This window comes from Bos mutus, chromosome 6 (genome assembly GCF_027580195.1).
Source record: "Bos mutus isolate GX-2022 chromosome 6, NWIPB_WYAK_1.1, whole genome shotgun sequence".
NCBI lineage: Eukaryota > Metazoa > Chordata > Mammalia > Artiodactyla > Bovidae > Bos > Bos mutus.
This window is the reverse complement of record NC_091622.1, coordinates 2879250-2892363: the sequence shown is the minus strand read 5'-3', so window position 1 is coordinate 2892363 and position 13114 is coordinate 2879250. Positions and strand designations below refer to the sequence as shown.

General features: G+C 38.4%; 1 protein-coding gene across 3 annotated transcripts in view; it reads left to right on the top strand.

Annotated features, from left to right (window-relative positions):
- The window catches only part of NAF1 (nuclear assembly factor 1 ribonucleoprotein), a 115345-nt gene that overhangs the window by 20275 nt on the left and 81956 nt on the right, over nt 1–13114 (top strand). The window lies entirely within an intron of this gene.

The following is a 13114-nucleotide window of genomic DNA, read 5'->3' as shown; positions in this document are numbered from 1 at the left end:
AACACATTTATTACTTTATAGTACTGTGGGCTGGAAGTGTGATGGGTCCCACTGGCTAAAATCAAGGGGTCCTTCAGGCCCAAGTTGCTCTCTGGAGGCTCTGAGGGATAATGCATTTCTTGACCTTTTCCAGTATCTGAAGGTCTCTCACATTCCTTTGCTCATGGTCCCCTCCCTTCATTTTCAAAATCCATAATGTAGCTTCTCTGTGACCTTCTCTATCATCACATCCCCCTCTGATGGATCACCATAGACTGGGAAGATTCTCTGTTTCTAAGGACTCCTTAGATTGGGTCTACCTACTGTTAACCGGGGTAATTTTGTACTGCAAGGTGCTTAGCCTTATTCTTATCAGCAAAGTCTATCTTCTTAATATAAAATATCATTCACAGGTTCAGGGATTTGTGTGTGTGGATATCTTTTTTTGTGGGTAGAGAGCTATTACTCTGCCTACTGCCTTTGATTTTATCTTACAAACAAGTAAATTAGAAAGTTCTGTGATTTAATATTGACATTAATGCCATGAAATATGAACCCATTGGAGTATATGAGAACTAAATTTTACCGATTTCTTTTAGCCCTAAGATATGATGTCAGTACAGGAGAGACTTTGAAATTAATGTTGCTACTATTAACTCTAGTAAGCAACACCAAAAAATAGGACTGCAAGTTGACAAAGACATAGGATTTTTGAACTGAGAAAAAGGCCTAAATGGTCCACCAGTCCATAGTTTATGACTTAAGGGACATAGAAGAATTTGAGTCATTTGCTCCTATGATCTGTTGTATAATCAATCAGTGGTAGAAATGAAAATTTATGTTTTGATCTTTTTATTTATTTATTTTTAACATCAAAAACATTTTGTACTGGGGTATAGCCAGTTAACAGTGTTCTAGTACTTTCAGGTGAACAGGGAAGGGACTCAGCCATTCATATACCTGTATCCATTTCCCCCCAAACCCCACTCCCACCCAGGCTGCCACATAACATTGAGCAGAGTTCCATGTGCTCTACAGTAGATCTTTGTTATCCATTTTAAATATAGCAGTATGTACATGACCTTCCCAAAGTCCCTAACAATCCCTTCTCCCCAGGCAATCAGAAGTTCGTTTTCTAAGTCTGTAAGTCTCTTTCTGTTTTATAAGTAAGTTTATTTGTATCATTTCTTTATAAATTTCTCATATAAGGGATGTCATATGCTATTTCTCCTTCTCTGTCTGACTTCACTCAGTATGACACTCTCTAGGTCCATCCAAGTTGCTGCAAATGACATTATTTGATTCTTTTTAATGGTTGAGTAATATTCCATTGAATATATGTACCACATCTTTATCCATTCCTCTGTGACTGAACATTTAGGTTGCTTCCATGTCTTGGCTTTTGTAAACAGTGCTGCAGTGAACACTGGGATGCATGCATCTTTTTGGGCCATGTTTTTCTCTGGATATATGCCCAGGAGTGGAATTGCAGGGTCATTGAAAACCATGATTAAAAACCTTTCAACAAACAAAAGTCCAGGACATGACAGCTTCACAGGTGAATTTTATCAAACATTAAGAGAAGAGTTAAAACACCTATCCTTCTGAAACTGTTGTTTTCATCTTTTCTTTAAATTGTCTTATCACTATTTTAAAAAATAAGTCTTACTTACAATTTGGCAGTTTATTAATGAAAATTCCAATTAAATGAAACCTTTTTATAAAAATCATAATTACTAAAACTTTACAGGATTCTTGAGTCATTACACTTACTACCTTATGGTATTTAATAATATGCAAAAATAAATCAGAGAGGTAATTTCTTGATTATATAGTATGAGTCAGCTGTTTATTGGACTTGATGTGTATAGAAAAAGTTTAGGTCATAATGTTCATTCTCAAGGGAAAGAAAAGTAAATTATGTGATACATGTGAAATAATGCTTTTAAAAGATACTATTTTGACTAACACATCCTAATAGACTAACAAAATTCTCAACCTGCTGGGAATAAAGATTAATGAATCAAACAGAGCATGTGCTGCTATTGAACATGCTTGTTACACACTCTGTTTTGAAACTTGAAACATGTAACATTATTTAGACCTTTTACAAAAAAGAAAATAACATTAAATATCAGTCAGCTAGGTTGTGGTGATAGTTCTGTGTGGGTTTCACCATACGACCATGTTAAAATCTCTTATGTACTCTTTTCTTCAGTTCACAGTCTCAGTCGTGTCTGACTCTCTGTGACCTCATGGACTGCAGCACGCCAGGCGCCCCTGTCCATCACCAACTGTTGGAGCTTACTCAAACCCATGTCCATTGAGTTGGTGTTGCCATCCAACCGTCTCATCCTTTGTTGTCCCCTTCTCCTCCTGCCCTCAATCTTTCCGAGCATCAGGGTCTTTTCCAGTGAGTCAGTTCTTCGCATGAGGTGGCCAAAGTATCGGAGTTTCAGCTTCAACATCAGTCCTTTCAATGAACATCCAGGACTGATTTCCTTTAGGATGGACTGGTTGGATCTCCTTGCAGTCCAAGGGACTCTCAAGAGTCTTCTCGAACAACACAGTTCAGAAGCATCAGTTCTTCGGCACTCAGCTTTCTTCAAGTCCAACTCTCACATCCATACATGACCACTGGAAAAACCATAGCCTTGACTAGACAGACCTTTGTTGGTAAAGTAATGTCTCTGCTTTTGAATATGCTGTCTAGGATGGTCATAACTTTTCTTCCAAGGAGTAAGTGTCTTTTAATTTAATGGCTGCAGTCACCATCTGCAGTGATTTTTGGAGCCCTCCAAAATAAAGTCTATCACTGTTTCCATTGTTTCCCCATCTATTTGCCATGAAGTGATGGGACCAGATGCCATGATCTTCGTTTTCTGAATGTTGAGCTTTAAGCCAACTTTTTCTCTCTCTTACTTTCATCAAGAGGCTCTTCTTCGCTTTCTGCCATAAGTGTGATGTGATCTGCCTAGCCAAGGTTATTGATATTTCTCCCGGCAATCTTGATTCCAGCTTGTGCTCCATCCAGCCCAACATTTCTCATGATGTACTCTGCATATAAGTAAAATAAGCAGAGTGGCAATATAAAGCCTTGATGTACTTTTCTGATTTGGAACCAGTCTGTTGTTCCATGTCCAGTTCTAACTGTTGCTTCTTGACCTGCATACAGATTTCTCAGAAGACAGGTCGGTGGTCTGGTATTCCCATCTCTCTAAGAATTTTCCAGTTTTTTGTGATCCACACAGTCAAAGGCTTTTATGTGGTCAATAAAGCAGAAGATGTTTTTCTGCAATTCTCTTTCTTTTTCGATGATCCAGCAGATGTTGCCAATTTGATCTCTGGTTCCTCTGCCTTTTCCAAACCAGCTTGAACATCTGGAAGTTCATGGTTCATGTTCTGTTGAAGCCTGGCTTCGGGACTTTTGAGCGTTACTTTGCTAGTGTGTGAGATGAGTGCAATTGTGTGGTAGTGTGAATATTCTTTGGAATTGCCGTTCTTTTGGATTGGAATGAAACTTACCTTCTCCAGTCCTGTGGCCACTGCTGAGTTGTCCAAATTTGCTGGCATATTGAGTGCAGCACTTTCACAGCATCATTTTTAAGGATTTGAAATAGCTCAAATGGAGTTCTATCACCTCCGCTAGCTTTGTTTGTAGTGATGCTTCCTAAGGCCCATTTAACTTCACCTTCCAGGATGTCTAGCTCTAGGTGAGTGTTCACACCATCATAGTTATCTGGGTCATGAAGAATTTTTTGTACAGTTCTTCTGTGTATTCTTGCCACCTCGTCTTTGTATCTTCTGCTTCTGTTAGGTCCATACCATTTCTGTAGTTTATTGTTCCCATCTTTGCATGAAATGTTCCCCTGTTATCTCCTGTTTTCTTCAAGGGATGTCTAGCCTTTCCCATTTTATTGTTTTCCTCTATTTCTTTGCATTGATCACTGAGAAAGGCTTTCTTATCTCTCCTTGCTATTCTTTGGAACTCTGCATTCAAATGGGTATATCTTTCCTTTTCTCCTTTGCCTTTCGTGTCTTTTATTTTCTCAGCTATTTGTAAGCCTCTTTGGACAACCATTTTGCCTTTTTGCATTTCTTTTTTTGGGGTTGGTCTTGATCATTGCGTCCTGTGCAATGTCACGAACCTCCATCCATAGTTCTTCAGGCACTCTTACCTTTCTATCAAATGTGAGGGTTTTGAATTAGTTAGTTTTTAATTTTCATGTACTTTGACCCTGGGAAATTCTGTCATTATTCAGTATTATTATCAGTCTTTATTCCAAAAGCAGATCTAGCTCAAAAATTGTTGCCCGTTCCTTAGTGCATGTTCCAACTTAGAACTAGTAAATCTTGAAATTAATTGGGATACAACTGAAATCCTTGAAGGGATTTTATTTTTTTAATTTATTTATTTTTTTAATATATTTTATTTTATTTTTTAACTTTACAATATTGTATTGGTTTTGCCATATATCAACATGAATCCTCCACATGTATACACGTGTTCCCCATCGTGAACCCTCCTCCCGCTTCCCTCCCCGTAGCATCCCTCTGGGTCATCCCAGTGCACCAGCCCCAAGCATCCAGTATCATACATCGAACCTGTACTGGCGACTCATTTCATATATGATATTATACATGTTTTTCAATGCCATTCTCCCAAATCATCCCACCCTTTCCCTCTCCCACAGAGTCCAAAAGACTGTTCTATACATCAGTGTCTGTTTTGCTGTCTCGTATACAGGGTTACTATTACTATCTTTCTAAATTCCATATATGTGCGTTAGTATACTGTATTGGTGTTTTTCTTTCTGGCTTACTTCACTCTGGATAATAGGCTCCAGTTTCATCCACCTCATTAGAACTGATTCAAATGTATTCTTTTTAATGGCTGAAGTAATACTCCATTGTATATATGTACCACAGCTTTCTTATCCATTCATCTGCTGATGGACATCTAGGTTGCTTCCATGTCCTGGCTATTGTAAACAGTGCTGTGATGAACATTGGGGTACACGTGTCTCTTTCCCTTCTGGTTTCCTTATTAGTGTGTATGCCCAGCAGTGGGATTGCTGGGTCATACGGCAGTTCTATTTCCAGTTTTTTAAGGAATCTCCACACTGTTCTCCGTAGTGGCTGTACTAGTTTGCATTCCCACCAACAGTGTAAGAGGGTTCTCTTTTCTCCACATCCTCTCCAGCATTTATTGCTTGTAGACTTTTGGATCACAGCCATTCTGACTGGTGTGAAATGGTACCTCATTGTGGTTTTGATTTTCATTTCTCTGATAATGAGTGATGTTGAGCATCTTTTCATGTGTTTGTTAGCCATCTATATGTTTTCTTTGGAGAAATGTCTAGTTCTTTGGCCCATTTTTTGATTGGGTCATTTATTTTTCTGGAATTGAGCTGTAGGAGTTGCTTGTATATTTTTGAGATTAGTTGTTTGTCAGTTGCTTCATTTGCTATTATTTTCTCCCATTCTGAAGGCTGTCTTTTCACCTTGCATATAGTTTCCTTTGTTGTGCAGAAGCTTTTAAGTTTAATTAGGTCCCATTTGTTTATTTTTGCTTTTATTTCCAATATTCTGGGAGGTGGGTCATAGAGGATCCTACTGTGATGTATGTCAGAGAGTGTTTTGCCTGTGTTCTCCTCTAGGAGTTTTATAGTTTCTAGTCTTAGGTTTAGATCTTTAATCCACTTTGAGTTTATTTTTGTGTATGGTGTTAGAAAGTGTTCTAGTTTCATTCTTTTACAAGTGGTTGACCAGTTTTCCCAGCACCACTTGTTAAAGAGATTGTCTTTAATCCATTGTATATTCTTGCCTCCTTTGTCAAAGATAAGGTGTCCATATGTGCGTGGATTTATCTCTGGGCTTTCTATTTTGTTCCATTGATCTATATTTCTGTCTTTGTGCCAGTACTATACTGTTTTGATGACTGTGGCTTTGTAGTAGAGCCTGAAGTCAGGCAGATTGATTCCTCCAGTTCCATTCTTCTTTCTCAACATTGCTTTGGCTATTCTTGTATTTCCATACAAATTGTGAAATTACTTGTTCTAGCTCTGTGAAGAATACCGTTGGTAGCTTGATAGGGGTTGCATTGAATCTATAAATTGCTTTGGGTAGTATACTCATTTTCACTATATTGATTCTTCTAATCCATGAACCTGGTATATTTCTCATCTGTTAGTGTCCTCTTTCATTTCTTTCACCAGTGTTTTGTAGTTTTCTATATATAGGTCTTTAGTTTCTTTAGGTAGATATATTCCTAAGTATTTTATTCTTTTCGTTGCAGTGGTGAATGGAATTGTTTCCTTAATTTCTCTTTCTGTTTTCTCATTATTAGTGTATAGGAATGCAAGGGATTTCTGTTCCCTTAATTTCTCTTTCTATTTTCTCATTATTAGTGTATTGGAATACAAGGGATTTCTGTATGTTAATTTTATATCCTGCAACTTTACTATATTCATTGATTAGTTCTAGTAATTTTCTGGTGGATTCTTTAGGGTTTTCTATGTAGAGGATCATGTCATCTGCAAACAGTGAGAGTTTTACTTCTTCTTTTCCAATTTGGATTTTTTTATTTCTTTTTCTGCTCTGATTGCTGTGGCTAAAATTTCCAAACTATGTTGAATAGTAATGGTGAAAGTGGGCACCCTTGTCTTGTTCCTGACTTTAGGGGAAATGCTTTCAGTTTTTCACCTTTGAGGATAATGTTTGCTGTGGGTTTGTCATATATAGCTTTTATTATGTTGAGGTATGTTCCTTCTATTCCTGCTTTCTGGAGAGTTTTTATCATAAATGGATATTGAATTTTGCCAAAGGCTTTCTCTGCATCTATTGAGATCATCATATGGTTTTTATTTTTCAGTTTGTTAATGTGGTGTATTACATTGATTGATTTGCAAATATTGAAGAATCCTTGCATCCCTGGGATAAAGCCCACTTGGTCATGGTGTATGATCTTTTTAATGTATTGTTGGATTCTGATTGCTAGAATTTTGTTAAGGATTTTTGCATCTATGTTCATCAGTGATATTGGCCTGTAGTTTTCTTTATTTGTGACATCTTTGTCAGGTTTTGGTACTAGGGTGATGGTGGCCTCATAGAATGAGTTTGGAAGTTTACCTTCCTCTGCAATTTTCTGGAAGAGTTTGAGTAGGCTAGGTGTTAGCTCTTCCCTAAATTTTTGGTAGAATTCAGCTGTGAAGCTGTCTGAACATGGGCTTTGTTTGCTGGAAGATTTCTGATTACAGTTTCAATTTCCGTGAAATTGTGATTTCAGTTGTGATTTCCATGCTGTTAAGATTTTCTATTTCTTCCTGGTCCAGTTTTGGAAAGTTGTACTTTTCTAAGAATTAGTCCATTTCTTCCACGTTGTTCAATTTATTAGCATATAATTGCTGATAGTAGTCTCTTATGATCCTTTGTATTTTTGTGTTGTCTGTTTTGATCTCTCCATTTTCATTTCTAATTTCATTGATTTGATTTTCCTCCCTTTGTTTCTTGATGAGTCTGGCTAATGGTTTGTCAATTTTATTTATCCTTTCAAAGAACGAGCTTTTGGCTTTGTTGATTTTTGCTATGGTCTCTTTTGTTTCTTTTGCATTTATTTCTGCCCTAATTTTTAAGATTTCTTTCCTTCTACTAACCCAGTGGTTCTTCATTTCTTCCTTTTCTGGTTGCTTTAGGTGTAGAGTTAAGTTATTTATTTGACTTTTTTCTTGTTTCTTGAGGTATGCCTGTATTGCTATGAACTTTCCCCTTAGGACTGCTTTTACAGTGTCCCACGGGTTTTGGGATGTTGTATTTTCATATTCATTTGTTTCTATGCAAATTTTGATTTCTTTTTTGATTTCTTCTGTGATTTGTTGGTTATTCAGCAGCGTGTTGTTCAGCCTCCATATGTTGGAAATTTTAATAGTTTTTCTCATGTAATTGAGATCTAATCTTACTGCATTGTGGTCAGAAAAGATGCTTGGAATGATTTCAGTTTTTTTGAATTTACCAAGGCTAGGTTTATGGCCTAGGATGTGATCTATCCTGGAGAAGGTTCCATGTGCGCTTGAGAAAAAGGTGAAATTCATTGTTTTGGGGTGAAATGTCCTATAGATATCAATTAGTCTAACTGGTCTATTGTATCATTTAAAGTTTGTGTTTCCTTGTTGATTTTCTGTTTAGTTGATCTATCCATAGGTGTGAGTGGGGTATTAAAGTCTCCCACTATTATTGTGTTATTGTTAATTTCCCCTTCCATACTTGTTAGCATTTATTTGTGTTACATATTGTGGTGCTCCTATGTTGGGTGCATATGTATTTATGATTGTTATATCTTCTTCTTGGATTGATCCTTTGATCATTATGTAGTGACCTTTTTGTCTCTTTTCACAGCCTTTCTTTTAAAGTCTATTTTATCTGATATGAGTATTGCTACTCCTGCTTTTTTTTTTGTCTCTGTTTTCATTGAAAATCTTTTTCCAGCCCTTCACTTTCAGTCTGTATGTGTCCCCTGTTTTGAGGTGGGTCTCCTGTAGACAACATATGTAGGGGTCTTGTTTTTGTATCCATTCAGCCAGTCTTTGTCTTTTGGTTGGGGCATTCAACCCATTTACGTTTAAGGTAATTATTGATAAGTATGATCCCGTTGCCATTTACTTATTGTTTTGGGTTTGAGTTTATACACCCTTTTTGTGTTTCCTGTCTAGAGAATATCCTTTAGTATTTGTTGGAGAGCTGGTTTGGTGGTGCTGAATTCTCTCAGCTTTTGCTTGTCTGTAAAGCTTTTGATTTCTCCTTCATATTTGAATGAGATCCTTGCTGGGTACAGTAATCTGGACTGTAGATTATTTTCTTTCATCACTTTAAGTATGTCTTGCCATTCCCTCCTGGCTTGAAGAGTTTCTTTTTTTTTTTTTTTTAATTTTATTTTATTTTTATACTTTACATAATTGTATTAGTTTTGCCAAATATCAAAATGAATCTGCCACAGGTATACATGTGTTTCTATTTAAAGATCAGCTGTTATCCTTATAGGAATTCCCTTGTGTGATATTTGTTGTTTTTCCCTTGCTGGTTTTAATATTTGTTCTTTGTGTTTGATCTTTGTTAATTTGATTAATATGTGTCTTGGGGTGTTTCGCCTTGGGTTTATCCTATTTGGGACTCTCTGGGAGTCTTGGACTTGGGTGATTATTTCCTTCCCCATTTTAGGGAAGTTTTCAACTATTATCTCCTCAAGTATTTTCTCATGGTCTTTCTATTTGTCTTCTTCTTCTGGGACCCCTATGATTCGAATGTTGTAGCGTTTAGTATTGTCCTGGAGAATTGTCCTCATTTCTTTTAATTCGTTTTTCTTTTTTCTTCTCTAATTCATTTATTTCTACCATTCTATCTTCTAATTCACTAATCCTATCTTCTGCCTCTGTTATTTTACTATTTGTTGCCTCCAGAGTGTTTTTGATCTCATTTATTGCATTATTCATTATATATTTTATTTCTTCTAGGTCCTTGTTAAACCTTTCTTGCGTCTTCTCAATCCTTGTCTCCAGGCTATTTATCTATGATTCCATTTTGATTTCAAGATTTTGGATCATTTTCACTATCATTATTTGGAATTCTTTATCAGGTAGATTCCCTATCTCTTCCTCTTTTGTTTGGTTTGGTGGGCATTTTTCCTGTTCCTTTACCTGCTGGGTATTCCTCTGTCTCTTCGTCTTGTTTATATTGCTGAGTTTGGGGTGTCCTTTCTGTATTTTGGCAGTTTGTGGAGTTCTCTTTATTGTGGAGTTTCCTTGCTGTGTGTGGGTTTGTACAGGTGGCTTGTCAAGGTTTCTTGGTTAGGGAAGCTTGTGTCGGTGTTCTGGTGGGTGGAGCTGGATTTCTTCTTTCTGGAGTGCAATGAAGTGTCGAGTAATGAGTTATGAGATGTCTATGGTTTTGTAGTAACTTTGGGCAGCCTGTATCTTGGAGCTCAGGGCTGTGTTCCTGAGTTGCTGGAGAATTTGCGTGGTATGTCTTGCTCTGGAACTTCTTGGCCCTTGGGTGGTGCTTGGTTTTGGTGTAGGTATGGAGGTGTTTGATGAGCTCCTGTCAATTAATGTTCCCTGGAGTCAGGAGTTCCCTGGAGTCAGGGTTTGGACTTAAGCCTCCTGCTTCCGGTTTTCAGTCTTATTTTTACAGTAGTCTCAAAACTTCTCCTTCTATACAGTACCATTGATAAAACATCTAGGTTAAAGATGAACAGTTTCTCCACAGTGAGGAACACCCAGAAAGGTTCACAGAGTTACATGGAGAAGAGAAGAGGGAGGAGGGAGTTAGAGGTGACCCGAACGAGGTGAGGTGGAATCAATAGAGGAGAGAGCGGGCTAGCCAGTAATCACTTCCTTATGTGCACTCCACAAGTGGACTACTCTGAGATGTTCACGGAGTTATACAGAGAATAGAGGAGGGAGGAAGGAGACAGAGGTGGCCAGGAGGATAAAAGGGGGAATGAAAAGGAGAGAGACAGATCCAGCCAGAAATCAGTTACCTAAGTGTTCTCCACCGTCTGGAACACACAGAAATTCACAGAGTTGGGTAGAGCAGAGAGGGGTTAGGCAGGACACACAGGCAACCTGGTGGAGAAAAAGGAGAGTCCAGAGGGGGAGAGAGCAGTCAAGCCAGTAATCTCGCTCCCAAGTAAAAATGGGTACTGAAGATTGGGTTCTTAAAGTTACAAAATTGATAACAAATACCAAAAAGCAAATTAAAATCTACAGTAGAGTGTGAAATTTCAAAGATACAATGTTAAAGAAAAGAAGAAAAAGAGAACAAAAAAAAACAAGTCACAAAAATTATAAAGAAAATATAGGTACAAAATTGATAACAAATTCCAAAAAACAAAAATTAAAAATCTAGAGTAGAGTTTGGAATTTCAAAAATACAATGTTAAAGAAAAGAAGAAAAAAATTTAATAAAAGAAAGAGAAAAAAAAAGTCACAAAAATTATAAAAAATATAGGTACAAAATTGATAACAAATACCAAAAAGCAGAAATTAAAAATCTAGAGTATAGTGTGGTATTTCAGAAATACAATGTTAAAGAAAAGAAGAAGAAAAATTAATAAAAAAAAAAATAAAACAAAGTCACAAAAATTATAAAAATATATATATGAAGTTTGCTTTTAAAAAAATAGAGACTTTTTTTTTTTTTTTTTTGCAAAGTAATAGTAGGTTCAGTTCAGTCACTCAGTTGTGTCCGACTCTTTGTGACCCCATGAATCGCAGCACACCAGGCCTCCCTGTCCATCATCAACTCCCGGACTTCACTCACACTGACGCCCATCGAGTCAGCGATGCCATCCAGCCATCTCATCCTCTGTCATCCCCTTCTCCTCCTGCCCCCAATCCCTCCCAGCATCAGAGTCTTTTCCAATGAGTCAACTCTTCGCATGAGGAGGCCAAAGTACTGGAGTTTTAGCTTTAGCATAAAAGTGAAAATTAAAGGAGTAATAGAGGACTTAAAATTTTTTTAAAAATTAAAAAAAAAAAAAAATTATTGTAAAAATAATAAAAATATATCTAGGACTTTCTCTGGTGGTGTTGTGGGTATTGTGGGGTCAGTTCATTTTCGGCTAGTTCCTTGGTCCGGCTTATATTTCTCAAGATCTATAGATCCCTTCATAAGTAGTCGGTACTAATGACAGGGTTTTAATCTGTTGCACCTGTTGCTTCCAAGATGGTTCCCTCTGTTTTAGCTTCTGTTTGCTGGTTTCTTCAGTGTCTGATTTCTGCCCTGACACAAAGGGGGCGATGGTGGACACTTTTTTTTTTTTTTTTAGGCTCACTTGTTCAGTCGCGCTTTGGGGAGGGAGGGACACTGCAAACAAATAACACTGGCGTGTGCTCGCAGTGCCTCAGCCACACTGGGCCTGCCCCCGCTCATGGCGCATGTACCCTCCCTGCCCACACTGCCCTGGCTCTAGGTTGCTCCTCTGGGAACCATCCAAGGCCGGCCGTGGGCTTCATGCACCTCCCAGGTCTAAGCCGCTCAGGTTCAGGCACTCGGGTAGTCCTCAGAGGCGCAGACTCAGTTGAGCCTGCGTTTTGTGCCCTTCCCAGGTCCGAGCAGCTCAGGTGATGAGGTGTTTTGACAGCGCCTTCGCTGCAACTTATCACCTTTCCCATCCCTGCTGCTCGGTTTTCTGGGTATACAACCAGCGCACCTTCTCAGGCGGATGTTGACCGTTCAGAACCCCACGAAGTCTTAGTTAGCAAAGAAGCCTGCTTACAGTTTTGTAGATAATGTGTCTCTCAGGCTGCGATTGCCCCCTTCCAGCTCTGGCTGCCTGTCACCGGAGGGGGATGGTCTGCAGCCGGCTGTCTCTGTTCAGTCCTTTGTTCTGTGCGCGGGCCTGGCAGTGTCTTAGGTTAAGGCTGGCTTTTCGCGTGATAGTTATCCCACAGTCTGATTTGCTAGCCCAAGTTAGTTCGCTCATATAGTGCTCCGGGCATTCAGGCCAGATCCTTACTTTAAGCGATGCAGCCCACGCCTCCCTGTCCAGCTCCCGCTTGCTAGTGGCAGATGCAGGCGTCTGTGCTGCTTCTCCGCTGGGGGAGTTACCGTTGGGCTTGTAATCTGTGGGTTTTAATTGTTTGTTTATTTTTCCTCCCTGTTAGGTTGCCGTCTGTGCTTCCAAATCTCTCAACAGACTCGGCAGTGAGAGTGTTTCCTGGTGTTTGGAAACTTTTCTCTTTTTAAGACTCCCTTCCCGGGACGGAGCTCCGTCCCTCCCTTTTGTCCCTTTTTTTGTCTTTTATATTTTTTCCTACCTCCTTTCGAAGACTGGGCTGCTTTTTTGGGTGTCTGATGTCCTCTGCCAGCATTCAGAAATTATTTTATGGAATTTACTTGGTTTTTAAATGTTCTTTTGATGAATTTGTGGGGGAGAAAGTGGTCTCCCCGTCCTATTCCTTCACCATCTTCTGAAGGGATTTTAATAATCAACTAATATTTCATATTCCAAGTGGAGATGGCATTATCTGTATGATGTGATGGAGTATTTTTGTTGTAGCTTTAATTTTCTAAGAATCTAGTGTGTATGTGTATCTGTGTGAATGTATATGTGTGTTTGTTTTCGTTTTGCTGTTGTATA